This window comes from Biomphalaria glabrata, chromosome 8 (genome assembly GCF_947242115.1).
Source record: "Biomphalaria glabrata chromosome 8, xgBioGlab47.1, whole genome shotgun sequence".
NCBI classification, from domain to species: domain Eukaryota; kingdom Metazoa; phylum Mollusca; class Gastropoda; family Planorbidae; genus Biomphalaria; species Biomphalaria glabrata.
The window spans coordinates 22918569-22934535 of NC_074718.1; the positions used below are offsets into that span (position 1 = coordinate 22918569).

At 38.1% G+C, this 15967-nt stretch overlaps 1 protein-coding gene across 3 annotated transcripts in view; it reads left to right on the top strand.

Annotated features, from left to right (window-relative positions):
- The window catches only part of LOC106054548 (formin-J-like), a 219504-nt gene that overhangs the window by 182488 nt on the left and 21049 nt on the right, over window positions 1-15967 (top strand). The gene's annotated exons all lie outside the window — the stretch shown is intronic.

The following is a 15967-nucleotide window of genomic DNA, read 5'->3' on the forward strand; positions in this document are numbered from 1 at the left end:
TACTTGTTACTTTATCAGAATGTCCGGGGGGGGGGGGAAGGACAAACGAGCCAAGCCTTAGAAATCAACCCAGACAGTCATAACATATATATGTTTTTATCCATGTTATATCTAAGTTAGAAAATAATTATTAATTATAAATTAGTTACACATTTTTATTTCGATATTCTTTTTCCTTAAACACACACACACACACACACACTTATCTAGGTCTTCCCACATTAACTGTTTTATTGAGGAGTTACGTACTTAAGGAAGATCAGTTTGTAAACTTACTTCACACTACAAATACAATTATATACAAGGATTTAAGTCAGTTAAAAATGCATTGAATTGATATAAGGAAAGAATTTTTTTGGCGAGAAATCCAAAGGTACAAACACTTAGATCATTTATTCAAGTCTTTTAGTCCTTAAGGTAGTTACAGATACTCTTGTCACTATTGGTTCTATCTTATAGAAACTCTCAAGTAGTACAGCAATAAAGAACCCTATGGAGATCGGCTGCATATCTCTAGACAATTATTTTGTAGCGTGCGATTTACTGTACAGTGTAACCACCAACACCTCTATTACGACACACACACACAGTATCACACATGCACACAGACTTGTAGTTTGTGGTCTGTTCAAAGATAAGCCATGTCGACCTCGCGTGGACTTGCCAAAAGTAATACCAATGTTGTGTAACGAATGTTACTGTGTACGACGTAATGGCTCGTGCTACAGTGGTTACACTTCTATTGAAGAGCTAGAGCTTTACAAGAAAAAAAAAAGCTGGTCACATGATCTCTCTCGTCATCACTTCTCCATAACTGTCAGAGTAGATTAGAGAAGTCAACTGTACACCAGAAATAGAACCAGTAGAACTATCTGCCTGTCTCTATGTTTTCCTGTCTATCTATCTATCTATCTATCTATCTATCTATCTATCTATCTATCTATCTATCTATCTATCTATCTATCTATCTATCTGTCTGTCTGTCTATCTATCTATCTATCTATTTATCTGTCTGTCTGTCTGTCTGTCTGTATTCCTATCTATCTATCCATCTATCTATCTATCTATCTATCTATCTATCTATCTATCTATCTATCTATCTATCTATCTATCTATCTATCTATCAGTCTGTCTGTCTGTCTGTCTGTCTATCTATATCTCTGTACGTATGTATGTATGTATGTCTATATCTATCTATCTATCTATCTATCTATCTATCTATCTATCTATCTATCTATCTATCTATCTATCTATCTATCTATCTATCTATCTATCTATCTATCTATCATCTATCTATCTATCTATCTATCTATCTATCTATCTATCTATCTATCTATCTATCTATCTATCAGTCTGTCTGTCTGTCTGTCTATCTATATATCTGTATGTATGTATGTCTATATCTATCTATCTTGTAGACCTATAACGGAGTTATGTGTATTTATTGAACATATAAAACTCGGGCTGTACATGTCATTACTTTGGTATTCCTTTACAACGTAAAAGAAAAATAAAGAATTGAAAATTACCCTAGATCTTCCGAGATCTACTATCTACAATACAACCCGTCTCTTAGTCCTAAGAAACACTATCTGTACATCGTAGTTGGACTATCTGGGAAATCAATGCAGGGAGTAACTTAAGCTCTTGATTAATCTTCTAGAAACGTCTTTACGTTGTTAAAACGTCACGGACTCTTGCAGCGTTGTATGCTTAGAATCCCTGGTCTAAAGTTTCAAATCAAGACAACGCAGAAATTTAGTCAAGCGTAAACTTTTAAGACTGCTGCCAATTTTATTTTTTTGTACATTTCAATAATATTATGAATAAGAAAAAAATTTAATGCGACATTTTCAGAGTTGTCCGTTCCTATAGACTTCCTGACGTCAAGTAGCGCTATTAAAAGTTCCATCTAACAATAGGACATTAATGTCTTGAGTTCGAGTCTCTACGAGAAGTACCGTACGTGTTTCTTTGACTATTCAATAGTGGAGATATGTCTCAGGACTTCATTACATCGAAACCAACAGAAGAAAAGAATCTCTCCACCACCCACCCCATATCTTCATTGATGACATCCCCCCCCCAACCTTCAATGAGGTGACTTCACATCTCTTTCAACGGTTGCCTTTTATTTTCTTTGTGAGAATATTGCAAGTTAATTTATTTTTTTTAAACTTCAGTTGCAATTTTGATTTCCTTGCATGTTCTTAATAACACAATGTTCTGTCCATTAAAACATAAGAAACGTATCAATTCTGAATTATTGAAAGGCCTCTGGTAAAGTGTTCCATCAAACTATTACATGGGACTCGATGTTCTAATCTCATGCAAGGCAGCGTACAGAACGAATGTCCCTGTTGTGTCGACATGCATTCTTCTAGAACAGTAGTTCTCAAACTAAGGTACATAAAGCCTGCACCTTAAACACCATTCTGGTTACAAATGCACCTACAGCTATGGTATTAAAAAATGTTGATGCTATTTCCCTTTTTCGATATAAAAATAATTAGTTATCAATGATTAATTGACTGTTTTTCAAAATGATTCATGTATTGTTTACACCAAAGAATAGTTGTGCAAGGGTGTGGAAGAAATAACGTGTTGAAACTTTTTACCTGACAGACAGACCGACAGAGTGAGTTGATAGAAGCTTTGTAAAAAGGAAAAGTCCATCAGTTAGGCAACAGACAAGAAAACTGCTGATCTAATTCTTGTACAATTAGTTCCTTCTATATATGTGTTTGCGTGTTTTGGTTCCCCGAGATGTGTCTGCGTCTAGCACCAATACGTCTGGAATGACTTGGTCTCCTGGAGATGTGTCTGCGTCTAGCACCAATACGTCTCGAATGACTTGGTCTCCTGGAGATGTGTCAGAGCGTCTAGCACCAATACGTCTTGAATGACTTGGTCTCCTGGAGATGTGTCAGAGCGTCTAGCACCAATACGTCTGGAATGACTTGGTCTCCTGGAGATGTGTCAGAGCGTCTAGCACCAATACGTCTCGAATGACTTGGTCTCCTGGAGATGTGTCAGAGCGTCTAGCACCAATACGTCTGGAATGACTTGGTCTCCTGGAGATGTGTCAGAGCGTCTATCACCAATACGTCTTGAATGACTTGGTCTCCTGGAGATGTGTCAGAGCGTCTATCACCAATACGTCTTGAATGACTTGGTCTCCTGGAGATGAGCTGTGATAGCGTTACAACCACATGCAATGAATCGAATGCTCTATTAGGTTCAGCATTATGGTTTTACTTTGGGGCTGGTTTGTTTTTTGTGTATTTCAACACTTCTCGTGTTTGTTTCTCCCTAACATACCTTTGTAGGTCCTTGGTAGGTCCTTGGTAGGTCCTTGGTAGGTCCTTGGTAGATGCAATAAATAGAAAACAAACAAAAATAAACACTACTAAAACATCAACGTTAGAATTGAAGAAAGAGAGAGGAGAGAGAGAACAGGAAGATTGAATTAGAGGAGAAAGAGAGAGGAGAGAGAGAGAACAGGAAGATTGAATTAGAGGAGAAAGAGAGAGAGAAGTGAGAGAGAAGAGAGAGAGACAGAGAAGTTAGAGGAAAAGAGAGTATAGATAGAGAGAAAAGGCAAAAACAAAAGGAATTGAAGGACATTTTGACATGAACGTCTCTTCACTTGGTCTATTTCATAATTCAGTGCTAGGTGTGAAGGAAGTGATAGGAACTAGGAAATCAAAATGAAATATACAAATACAAGTTGACATTTCAATAAATTCATGAACTGAAAAGAGATTCTTAACGTGAACAAAATGTCTCTGATCAACCAGTGCTTACACATCGAGCATGATTTAATAAATATTCGGTGGGGGGTAGTGTGTGGGTATGTGTGTGGGTATGTGTGTGGGTATGTGTGTGGGTATGTGTGTGGGTATGTGTGTGGGTATGTGTGTGGGTATGTGTGTGGGTATGTGTGTGGGTATGTCTGTCTATCTGTCTGTTCGAGTGCGGAGGAAATCTAAACCGGATGTATTCCTTCAGTTGCAGTGAAATCTATTTTTGTCTTGATCCTTCGGCACTGTTTTTAAACAGCTTGTTGACATTTGAACCCTTACTAGAAACATTCAAGAAGATTGACCCTTAATAAAAAGTCACATAAAATACACATAAGTACTGACTCTAGTTGAACATACTCTTCTATGACTAAGTTTAAGAAGGTGTCCGCTGAGCGCGGGAAATCATTGATCTGTTACAAAATAATAACCATATTTACATTTGAGAGATTTATTTTTTCGCCAATTCAAACACCTAGTTAGAGACGTGCATGGATCCCTAGCATCGATCTTCTCTGATGATTAAATTATGTTCAGGGGTCGCTAAGATTTCAGGGGGAGATTGTTATGGAAATTAGTTTCTCTTTATACTTCATTTACATACAGCCGGAAAAGGGAGGTCTTCAATCTTATACAGTGTACATTTTAATGGTTTTAAGATTCTAATAGACGAGACGTTCATTATATAGGCCAGTGAAGTGTTACATAGGTCAGTGAAGTGCTACATGGGTCAGTGAGGTGTTTTAATAGATTTGAAAGTAAATTGGTTACATAATTTAGTGCAGTAGTTTCATTCATTGTTATTTAAACATTTTAGTCTTTTGTTGTACTCAATTACAAGACCAACATACGCTATAGCTTAGGGACACCAGTTGCCTTAGAAAGGTGGGGGGGGGGGGGAGACATGTTTTAAAGAAAAAAGGAATAAATGGTTGATAACAAGGGGCCTATATCTTCAAAAGCAATTGTAAATCCGGTCCTGCCATTACTTTACTTACTTTCTTTTAGTGTATTTGGGAGAAGGTTTCTGTGCTGTCATTTGGAGCTCTGCATGCACAATTGAACTGGAGCCAAATCTCAAATGAACAACTTTTAGTCTTCTTCAGGGTGTGAACTCGGGCCTTCTTAGTAAGTGTTCAGCCTAAATGACACGTTACTTTCTAATCTAAAACTGTGCCATCTAAAGAACAGAAATGGACTTCTTTGACTGTTTGTTGCTCATTGTACAATGTTCTTTTCATGCGCCCAGAGCTGAGTACTTTCTCATGTATAGGTCTAGACACGTTCCCATAGCATTGTCATCGATAGTTTCCCATTGATAATCTAGGTCTAGATACTTTGCTATCAAAACTGACTGGACAGACATTCATTACTTCCTGTGAGAACAAAAACATAAAAGCGAGTGACGTGCCCAAGACCTTACAAAGCGGACTTGATCAAAGCATCATAAAGTCAGTCCAGAGGAAATGTGTAAAAAAAGACTGTAAACATTGGTCCCCTGTGTCAGAAAGACAAAGACCATGTCAAAGGAAGAGGAATACACAAATACTGGTCAATAGAAAATGTAGTTCGTAAATATTTGAGATCGTATAAGAAATGTTTTAGAGTGTAGACAGAAGGGCAGAGAGAGAAAGAGAGAAAGAGAGCAGAGAGAGAGAGAGAGATAGAAGATGTTTGTGCGCAGAGGGTACTATCCCAGACCTAGTCCTAGAGTAATAAAAACTCATACTCCTTATCAACCACTTTACGATGGCTTTTAATTTAAAGCGATCCACTATATTGACTATAACATTCAAATTGAATTGGAAAAATATATATATATATATATTTAAAGGTTCCTTTTATCATCTACTAGACATATGTTACCCGCGACCCGCGGGTCTTTATTTGCGCATTACTGTCGATATAGTCACTGAGAGTGTTTTGTAAACAATTAAACAAAATAATAATGTAATAAGTAAAGCGAATGTGTGAATGTAAAAATAGTGTGAATGAAGCTATGAAATCAAAATAGCTAATATGCTTAAATCCATTTTTTTCTAATTAAAACATTTGCTTTTAGGCCTACATATATTTAATTAAAATTTGAGATGAATAGACTTAATTTTGTATGTTCATGTGTTAAAGTATAAAGTAGATCTTGAGGTAGACATAGATCTAAATCTACACTAATCTAGAGTTAAAAATTGGCTTTTATAGAGTTCATTCTGTGTTGTGCATGCGTGACCTTTATTCATGAATGAATATAGGCCTATCTTAACACGGCTACGCAGCTTCAGCGAACAGCGAACGAATGTATTAAAAATGCTTTAGAAAAACAAATTTGAATGTTAATTTGATTAAAATATGAAATGAATGGAAAATAATTAGTATGTTTATGTGTTAAAGCATAAAACTATCTTTGCGAAAAGAAGTTTTATCATCTTAGAGTTCAATAAGAGTTTTAGACCTAGGCTTAGGAAAAGAATCAGTAGAGAGATGTGTTAATCACTGTTAATGTGTAACCATTTGGTAATGTCTAATGAAAGGATGTTCGCCAGACATTACCCGCGGCCTGCGGGTCTAAGTTTGTGTTTACTAATCTAGTGGATTCGATTTAGATGTATGTTAAACTTAACTAATGATCCTTTCAAGTTTTTTCTCTTTCGCTACGAAAATAAAATTAGGTTTGCGAAAATGGGATTTCCCGAAGCCGATACATTCAAATCTATTAAAAACGAAAAGAGCGATAGCTTTGTTAAATGAATGGGATTATAAAGTAAACAATTAAACGAAATAATTTTTAGTACGCGATTCATGAATGAATATAGATCTAGGCCTATCTCAACTCGGCTTCGCAGCTTTCGTAAACGAATGTAGCTTTAGAAAACCAAATGTGAATGTTTATTTGATCAAAATATGAAATGAATGGACTTTAATTAATATGTTTATGTGTTAAAGTATAAAACTATCTGTGCGAAGAGAAGTTTTATCATCTTAGAGTTGAATTAGAGTTTTAGATCTAGGGATGGGATTATAAAGTAAACAATTAAACGAATTAATATTTAGTACGCGATTCATTACGGTATTGTCTAATGAAAGAATGTTCGTCAGGAAATCTGTAATCACAGATATAAGGAACTAATTTATGTAAAAAATGCTTTTGAAACACAAAATTGAAGGTTAATTTTATTATATAATGAAATCAATGGATTTTCTTTTGTATTTTCATGTGTCAAAGTAAAAAACTATCTGCGCAAAGTGTATTTCTTAAAATTAGATCTAGGTCTAAATCCTTTCGATCTTTTCACATGTCAACATTGTAGACATGGCCTAGATCCATAAAATACTATAGCTGTAATAGAGTCGGACAACTTTATTTTTTTTGAGGGTCTTAAGTTTGTTTTAGGGCTACAATACATACACTACGGTCTAAGTTAGTATCCAAGGAACATTCCTGCCTAGTTTTATCAAGATTGGTCAAGCGGTTTTGATGTCTATAAGTAACATACATACATACATACATACATACATACATACATACATACATACATACATACATACATACATACATACATACATACATACATACATACATACATACATACACCTCACATTCTACTTTATAATATAGATATATATATAATTCTCTTCATGGCTCAAGAGTTTGAACACTACGTAAGGGAAGGATCACTCTTTTCTTTCTGCTAGTCGGACTAAAGTTACCGTACGAAAAAAAAGAGGAGTGTGGAGAACAAGTAGTATTCACCCGTCACAAAATAGCAGGGCCGGACTTAACCGTTGTGACCAAGAAGTCATGAAAAGATCACTCTTCACTCTTTTTTATTTCTATCCCACGTAGTTTTAGCGTCGAAAAAAAGAAAAAAAAGGGGGGGATAACAAGTAATCCACTCTGTATTTAACCGTTACTAAATAGCAGGGCCGGACTCAACCGTTGTGGGGCCAAGTTTGGGTAGGGATACGGATAATAAGTGAAAATTAAGAATTTGTATTAGAAACTAAATTCGTCTTTGCATTTTATTCATTTTTTTACTACGTACAGAATTACTTTACGAGCCTTGCGTGTACTGAAGTCATACAGTACATCATAAAAATTCTATTTCCTACATAGATCACGCTCAATAGCAAAAACTATCAAATGTTTCAATCTATCTACGATAATTGTTGACCTCAAGTAATTCTTTATTAGTTTGAGGCGCGAGAAGCTTCTTTCACCAGATTCCACAATTACGGGTATTGCATAATGCCGTTTTTTTTAATCGCGCGTATGATTGAATGACACCCCAAAATGACAATTTTTGTCTATATATTTCAGGAGATTTGTAAGAGTTTTCAAAAGATTTTAATAATTTCCGGAGATTTCCAGGACTTTCTCATATTTTGCAATTTCGGGAGATTTCAAGGAGCTCCTGGTAAATCAGTAGGCTGCGGGAATTCTGTTATAAGTTATAAAATGTTTTAATTTAATAATTTATACACCTAGCATTTGCGCGGGTCCTATGAAAGTGCGGGGCCCACTTCGGTCACATAGGTTGCAGGGGCCTAAGGCCGGCCCTGCAAAATAGCGGCGTATGCTACGCCGCCGGTAGACTATTAAACTGAAATACTTTAGAAGCCTTGCATTTCCCTCTCTCTCTCTTTCTCTCTCTCTCTCTCTCTTAATTTTGTTGTTTTAACATTATATTTGTGTATTTGTGTGTGCGTTTGTCCATATATGTGTATTTGTGCATATGTGTGTGTTTGGGCATTATCTCCTTTCGAATACAACAAAAAATGTTCAATCAGATAGAGATTAGTTCAATACATCGATTGCCCTCCCCCTTTTATTTATTTGTGTCAAGGTCTTGTCACTATCGAGCTAAGCTAATTGATTGATTGAGCTTGACTCTTTGGGCCCCGCCCACGTAATGTAACTGTTCTAGTGCTTTTTGTTTTCATTTTGATGGTGACCACGTGGACATACCAACACGCAGGCACACACATTGTACATTGAAGGGATCAGGTGCAGCGGCGTCATCACGGAATGGAAGAAGAGAAAATGACTCCTTAGTGTTTCTTTTTTAAATGGCTGGTTTACAAATCAGAATAATGCCTTGTTCCAAAGGAATTGTCTCTTTTCTTCATTCAACCAATAACTTTTTATAATCTTGGACTTATCTCAGTTCTGCTCTTTCTCTTTTCTTCCCAACTCTTTTACTCTAACCCTTTGTGTGTGTGTGTAAATCTGTGTAGCTACGAAAAATCTTATGTCACATCTCCCTATAGTGACCTTCTCTTCTTTAGGGTAGCTTCACCATTATTTCCAAAATTTGATTCAGTCTGCTCAAATGACCTTCAATTAGCAGCTCTAATGTAGTGCCTCGCAACCATCAATCTACCACTCATATTCATCATTAATCGTACTCTATGTTAAGCTTTCTTATAGTTAAAATACACAGGTTTTATTTTATATCTGCAGCAATAAGAATATTAATCACAAGATATTTTATATATTGCGCTCATGTTTTACAGTAGCTTACAAAAATTTGCATACATTTGAAATGGAAATAGATACCTGAAATTGTTGTGTGTTTTTAAAAGTTAGTCTCATCAATGAAGTTCGAGTTAAGAAGATACTGGCAAGTAATACATGACTTTGACACTTCGAGACACCTACGTGGAAGTAATACATGACTTTGACACTTCGAGACACCTACGTGGAAGTAATACATGACTTTGACACTTCGAGACACCTACGTGGAAGTAATACATGACTTTGACACTTCGAGACACCTACGTGGAAGTAATACATGACTTTGACACTTCGAGACACCTACGTGGAAGTAATACATGACTTTGACACTTCGAGACACCTACGTGGAAGTAATACATGACTTTGACACTTCGAGACACCTACGTGGAAGTAATACATGACTTTGACACTTCGAGACACCTACGTGGAAGTAATACATGACTTTGACACTTCGAGACACCTACGTGGAAGTAATACATGACTTTGACACTTCGAGACACTTACGTGGCTCTAAAAAAACGTAGAGCTGTATCATAATCAAGATTCATTCCAACATTCTTGTTTACCAAACAACAGTTCTCTCCCGTGTTTCCTTGACGTCATAGCGGTGTATTATGGATTAGATGGCATCACATAACATAGATGGCATGAGATGACATTAATGACAAGACCAAACTTTGTATTTATATTCATGTGACGGCTCTGTTTACATGTTTGTTTGTTTGTTTGCCAGAACTGTCCAGATAACCGAAAATAAGTTCATTCTGTTGAAGTGTTTGTTGTATCTGTGCGCCAATTTTATTTGACAACACGACTCTCTCTTCGACCTCTCTCTCTCTCTCTCTCTCTCTCGCCCACTCTCCCTCTCCCAGTGTTACTTTATTACGACAGATACAAACATCAGAATGTATTTATCAAGTTATTTTAATTCAATCCTCAATCTAAATTTGGCACTTCAAGCATTAGCCACACCTGAGTTATTTACATACCAACCGATTGAATTATGCCACTTTGTTTTGCTCCCAAACGATTAGGGGATTTTTTTCTTTAACATAGGTCAGTGCTTTCAAATTTTCATCCAATTCCAAAAAGTGCACACTTTAAATTCTTTCCAACACGTTTCCAGTATCTTGTATTTAATTCTCACTATTTTCATTGTGTTCATTCCATTGATTCTAACTACAGTTCTATTCAGCAGAGTTTCTTTGGAAAGGTTTTCAAGAAATTAAGGAATTTATTTATATAGTTGAACCCTAACCTTTAATCTTATGAATTAACCAAAAATAAAACATTTTGATAAGTTAAAAACAAAATTGTAACCCACTATGGGAAAATGCAAAACAAAAGATTAAAATGCAGTGATTATAGCGAGGCACCTTTTACGACCGATAGTGAAAGAACAAAGACGATATGAATTCAAATCGAGTCCAGTGACTCCATGCTATCCAGACAGTGACTCCATGCTATCCAGACATTGACTCCATGCTATCCAGACATTGACTCCATGCTATCCAGACATTGACTCCATGCTATCCAGACAGTGACTCCATGCTATCCAGACATTGACTCCATGCTATCCAGACATCCATGCTATCCAGACATTGACTCCATGCTATCCAGACATTGACTCCATGCTATCCAGACATTGACTCCATGCTATCCAGACATTGACTCCATGCTATCCAGATATTAACTCCATGCTATTCAGACAGTGACTCCATGCTATTCAGACAGTGACTCCATGCTATCCAGACATTGACTCCATGCTATCCAGACATCCATGCTATCCAGACATTGACTCTATGCCATCCAGACATTGACTCCATGCTATCCTGACATTGACTCCATGCTATCCAGACATTGACTCCATGCTATCCAGACATTGACTCCATGCTATCCAGACATTGACTCCATGCTATCCAGACATTGACTCCATGCTATTCAGACAGTGACTCCATGCTATTCAGACAGTGACTCCATGCTATCCAGACATCCATGCTATCCAGACATTGACTCTATGCCATCCAGACATTGACTCCATGCTATCCAGACATTGACTCCATGCTATCCAGACATCCATGCTATCCAGACATTGACTCTATGCCATCCAGACATTGACTCCATGCTATCCAGACATTGACTCCATGCTATCCAGACATTGACTCCATGCTATCCAGACATTAACTCCATGCTATCCAGACATTGACTCCATGCTATCCAGACATTAACTTCATGCTATCCAGACATTGATTCCATGCTATCCAGACATTGACTCCATGCTATCCAGACATTGACTCCATGCTATTCAGACAGTGACTCCATGCTATTCAGACAGTGACTCCATGCTATCCAGACATCCATGCTATCCAGACATTGACTCTATGCCATCCAGACATTGACTCCATGCTATCCAGACATTGACTCCATGCTATCCAGACATCCATGCTATCCAGACATTGACTCTATGCCATCCAGACATTGACTCCATGCTATCCAGACATTGACTCCATGCTATCCAGACATTGACTCCATGCTATCCAGACATTAACTCCATGCTATCCAGACATTGACTCCATGCTATCCAGACATTAACTTCATGCTATCCAGACATTGATTCCATGCTATCCATACATTGACTCCATGCTATCCAGACATTGACTCCATGCTATCCAGACATTAACTCCATGCTATCCAGACATTGACTCCATGCTATCCAGACATTGACTCCATGCTATCCAGACATTAACTCCATGCTATCCAGACATTAACTCCATGCTATCCAGACATTGACTCCATGCTATCCAGACATTGACTCCATGCTATCCAGACATTGACTCCATGCTATCCAGACATTAACTCCATGCTATTCAGACAGTGACTCCATGCTATTCAGACAGTGACTCCATGCTATCCAGACATCCATGCTATCCAGACATTGACTCTATGCCATCCAGACATTGACTCCATGCTATCCAGACATTGACTCCATGCTATCCAGACATTGACTCCATGCTATCCAGACATTGACTCCATGCTATCCAGACATTAACTCCATGCTATCCAGACATTAACTCCATGCTATCCAGACATTAACTCCATGCTATCCAGACATTTACTCCAGCTCCACGTGTCAAAAAGGTCTACAACCTCCAGGCTAGAGAATATTAGGTAGTACTGAGTGTCTCTAATTTCTTAGCTTCCCTTCCCAAGATCCGACACTCCCAACTATAAATAGAGGAAAACTAAGAGCTATAACTAAATCAAACATTTCTTCAGATCCAAGAGTTATGTCGCTTGCATTTCATTTCCCCCTAATACCTTACGATGTATTACAAACAGAAAATGATTGACATGCCAATGCCACAGTTGTTATTCAATTGAATCACCGGTTTACTGTAGTCTGCTCTGAATATCAATGCAACCGATAGTTAATGACTTAGCGACTCCTCGCCGTTTTGTTACAAGTTTTGGCTAGATTGGCGCCTATTTCAATAATCTAGACTGCTGACCCATTCGTTGCACCGTAATCTCAAAGCTTGTGACTCGACAGTCTTTCGTGTTATTATTATTTATTATTCAAATGTGTTGTACCCCTCCCCATGGTAACGAATAAAACAAGCTGAAATAAATTATCCGCCCTTCCCGGAAGCATCTAGATCTAGATTCTATGAAAGTTGTTTTAGAAATAGAAATTCTGATTGGTGCACTCGCTCAGTAGTGTGGGAGGGTTAAGCCAGCATTTGACTTTTAAACGAACAATTTTTTTTTTATTTAACAGCTATCGCAATGGACCTCAATTGAAAGGGAAGTTACTACATTATCTTTGAATGGATTAAAGGGGAAATAATTTAATGAAATGTGCGTTGACATAACATGAATCATTTTAGCAACGCGCTTAGATCGGACTCATTAGTGATGCAACCATTTGTCAAAAATAAAATGTACATTTTCTCACATGAAATTAAAGAACACAACTAGTAATAATAAAAGCTTCACGTGATTCTGTACGTGATATTATTTCCAGAGGTGGCTACCTAGTTGTATCACATTCTAACGACTGAACGAGCGGTAGTCTACTGTTTTATAACAGCCGCTACACTTCACGCTTTCGTTAACGATAATTCCATTACAGCCTAAAATGTGTGTTTTTTTTTTCAACATGAAACATTACTCATAAGATAAACTAAATAAAATTACAGTCATTGAATTGATCAGGTTAGTCTGGTAATGATTGGAGAGAGCTCCTTGTTTTGCTAGCACCAATCACATGGGAACATAGGATGTAATGATGACATGTCTTTCTATCGAATTGTTTTGTCTACTTTTCACCGTCTCAACGTTCACAAGTTTATGATTTGAACTTGGAGATCTTCAAGATTTCAGACTCAATTTTTGATTGGCTATTGAAAACTTTAATATGGACTCTTAGTTCCCATCAGTCGGGGTTTTATTGGCTGTTGTTGTTGTTGTTTTTTGTTGTTTTTTAATGATTTATTTCCTCTTTAGGCTTTTTTTTTTAAACAGATTCGTTTCCTTGTTACAAACCTTTTTTCTAAGTGATCAAAACCAAAATGAAGTTTAGATTATAACATTTCCTGAAAATAAACGAAATGCTAGAAAACCACCACCACTTGGTATCAACCACACCACTTGGTATCAACCACACCACTTGGTATCAACCACACCACTTGGTATCAACCACACCACTTGGTATCAACCACACCACTTGGTATCAACCACACCACTTGGTATCAACCACACCACTTGGTATCAACAACACCACTTGGTATCAACCACACTACTTGGTATCTACCACACCACTTGGTATCAGTCACACCACCTGGTATCTACCACACCTCTTGGTATCTACCACACCTCTTGGTATCTACCACACCACTTGGTATCTACCACACCTCTTGGTATCTACCACACCACTTGGAATCTACCACACCACTTGGAATCTACCACACCTCTTGGTATCTACCACACCACTTGGAATCTACCACACTACTTGGTATCTACCACACCACTTGTTATCTACCACACCTCTTGGTATCTACCACACCACTTGGTATCTACCACACCACTTGGTATCTACCACACCTCTTGGTATCAGCCACACCACCTGGTATCTACCACACCTCTTGGTATCTACCACACCACTTGGTATCTACCACACCTCTTGGTATCTACCACACTACTTGTTATCTACCACACCTCTTGGTATCTACCACACCTCTTGGTATCTACCACACCACTTGGAATCTACCACACCACTTGGAATCTACCACACCTCTTGGTATCTACCACACCACTTGGTATCTACCACACCTCTTGGTATCTACCACACCTCTTGGTATCTACCACACCACTTGGTATCTACCACACCTCTTGGTATCTACCACACTACTTGTTATCTACCACACCTCTTGGTATCTACCACACCTCTTGGTATCTACCACACCACTTGGAATCTACCACACCACTTGGAATCTACCACACCTCTTGGTATCTACCACACCACTTGGTATCTACCACACCTCTTGGTATCTACCACACCTCTTGGTATCTACCACACCTCTTGGTATCTACCACACCTCTTGGTATCTACCACACCTCTTGGTATCTACCACACCTCTTGGTATCTACCACACCTCTTGGTATCTACCACACCTCTTGGTATCAGCCACACCACCTGGTATCTACCACACCTCTTGGTATCTACCACACCACTTGGTATCTACCACACCTCTTGGTATCTACCACACCTCTTGGTATCTACCACACTACTTGGTATCTACCACACCACTTGGAATCTACCACACCTCTTGGTATCTACCACACCACTTGGAATCTACCACACCTCTTGGTATGTACCACACTACTTGGTATCTACCACACTACTTGTTATCTACCACACCTCTTGGTATCAGCCACACCACCTGGTATCTACCACACCTCTTGGTATCTACCACACCACTTGGTATCTACCACACCTCTTGGTATCTACCACACCACTTGGAATCTACCACACCTCTTGGTATCTACCACACCACTTGGAATCTACCACACCTCTTGGTATGTACCACACTACTTGGTATCTACCACACCACTTGTTATCTACCACACCTCTTGGTATCTACCACACCACTTGGTATCTACCACACTACTTGGTATCTACCACACCACTTGGTATCAGCCACACCACCTGGTATCTACCACACCTCTTGGTATCTACCACACCACTTGGTATCTACCACACCTCTTGGAATCAACCGCCACCAATATGTTTTGTTTTACGTAACGTTTAAGCTTGTCTCCCCCCCCCCCGAGTCTGATTGAGGGGTTGGGAAAGAGAAGGTGTTAGAATGTGAAAAGGACTGCTGTGTGACATGAGACATAGTGACACAACGGACTGTTCAGGCCCGTGCAATGTTTGTACACATTTTTAATTTGACATCACTACATAACCTACTGAAAAGTATTTTAGTTCAACAATCATTCATTTCTATAAAATAAACTACATTCGAAGCTGTCCGGATTAGTGCACCGGGAAGCTAGATGATAGATGAACTTTAGTAACGGGGAACAGTATTTACCACACAAGGCCACGCAGGGCCCCAACATGGATGTCACCTGCAGCCAATCATGC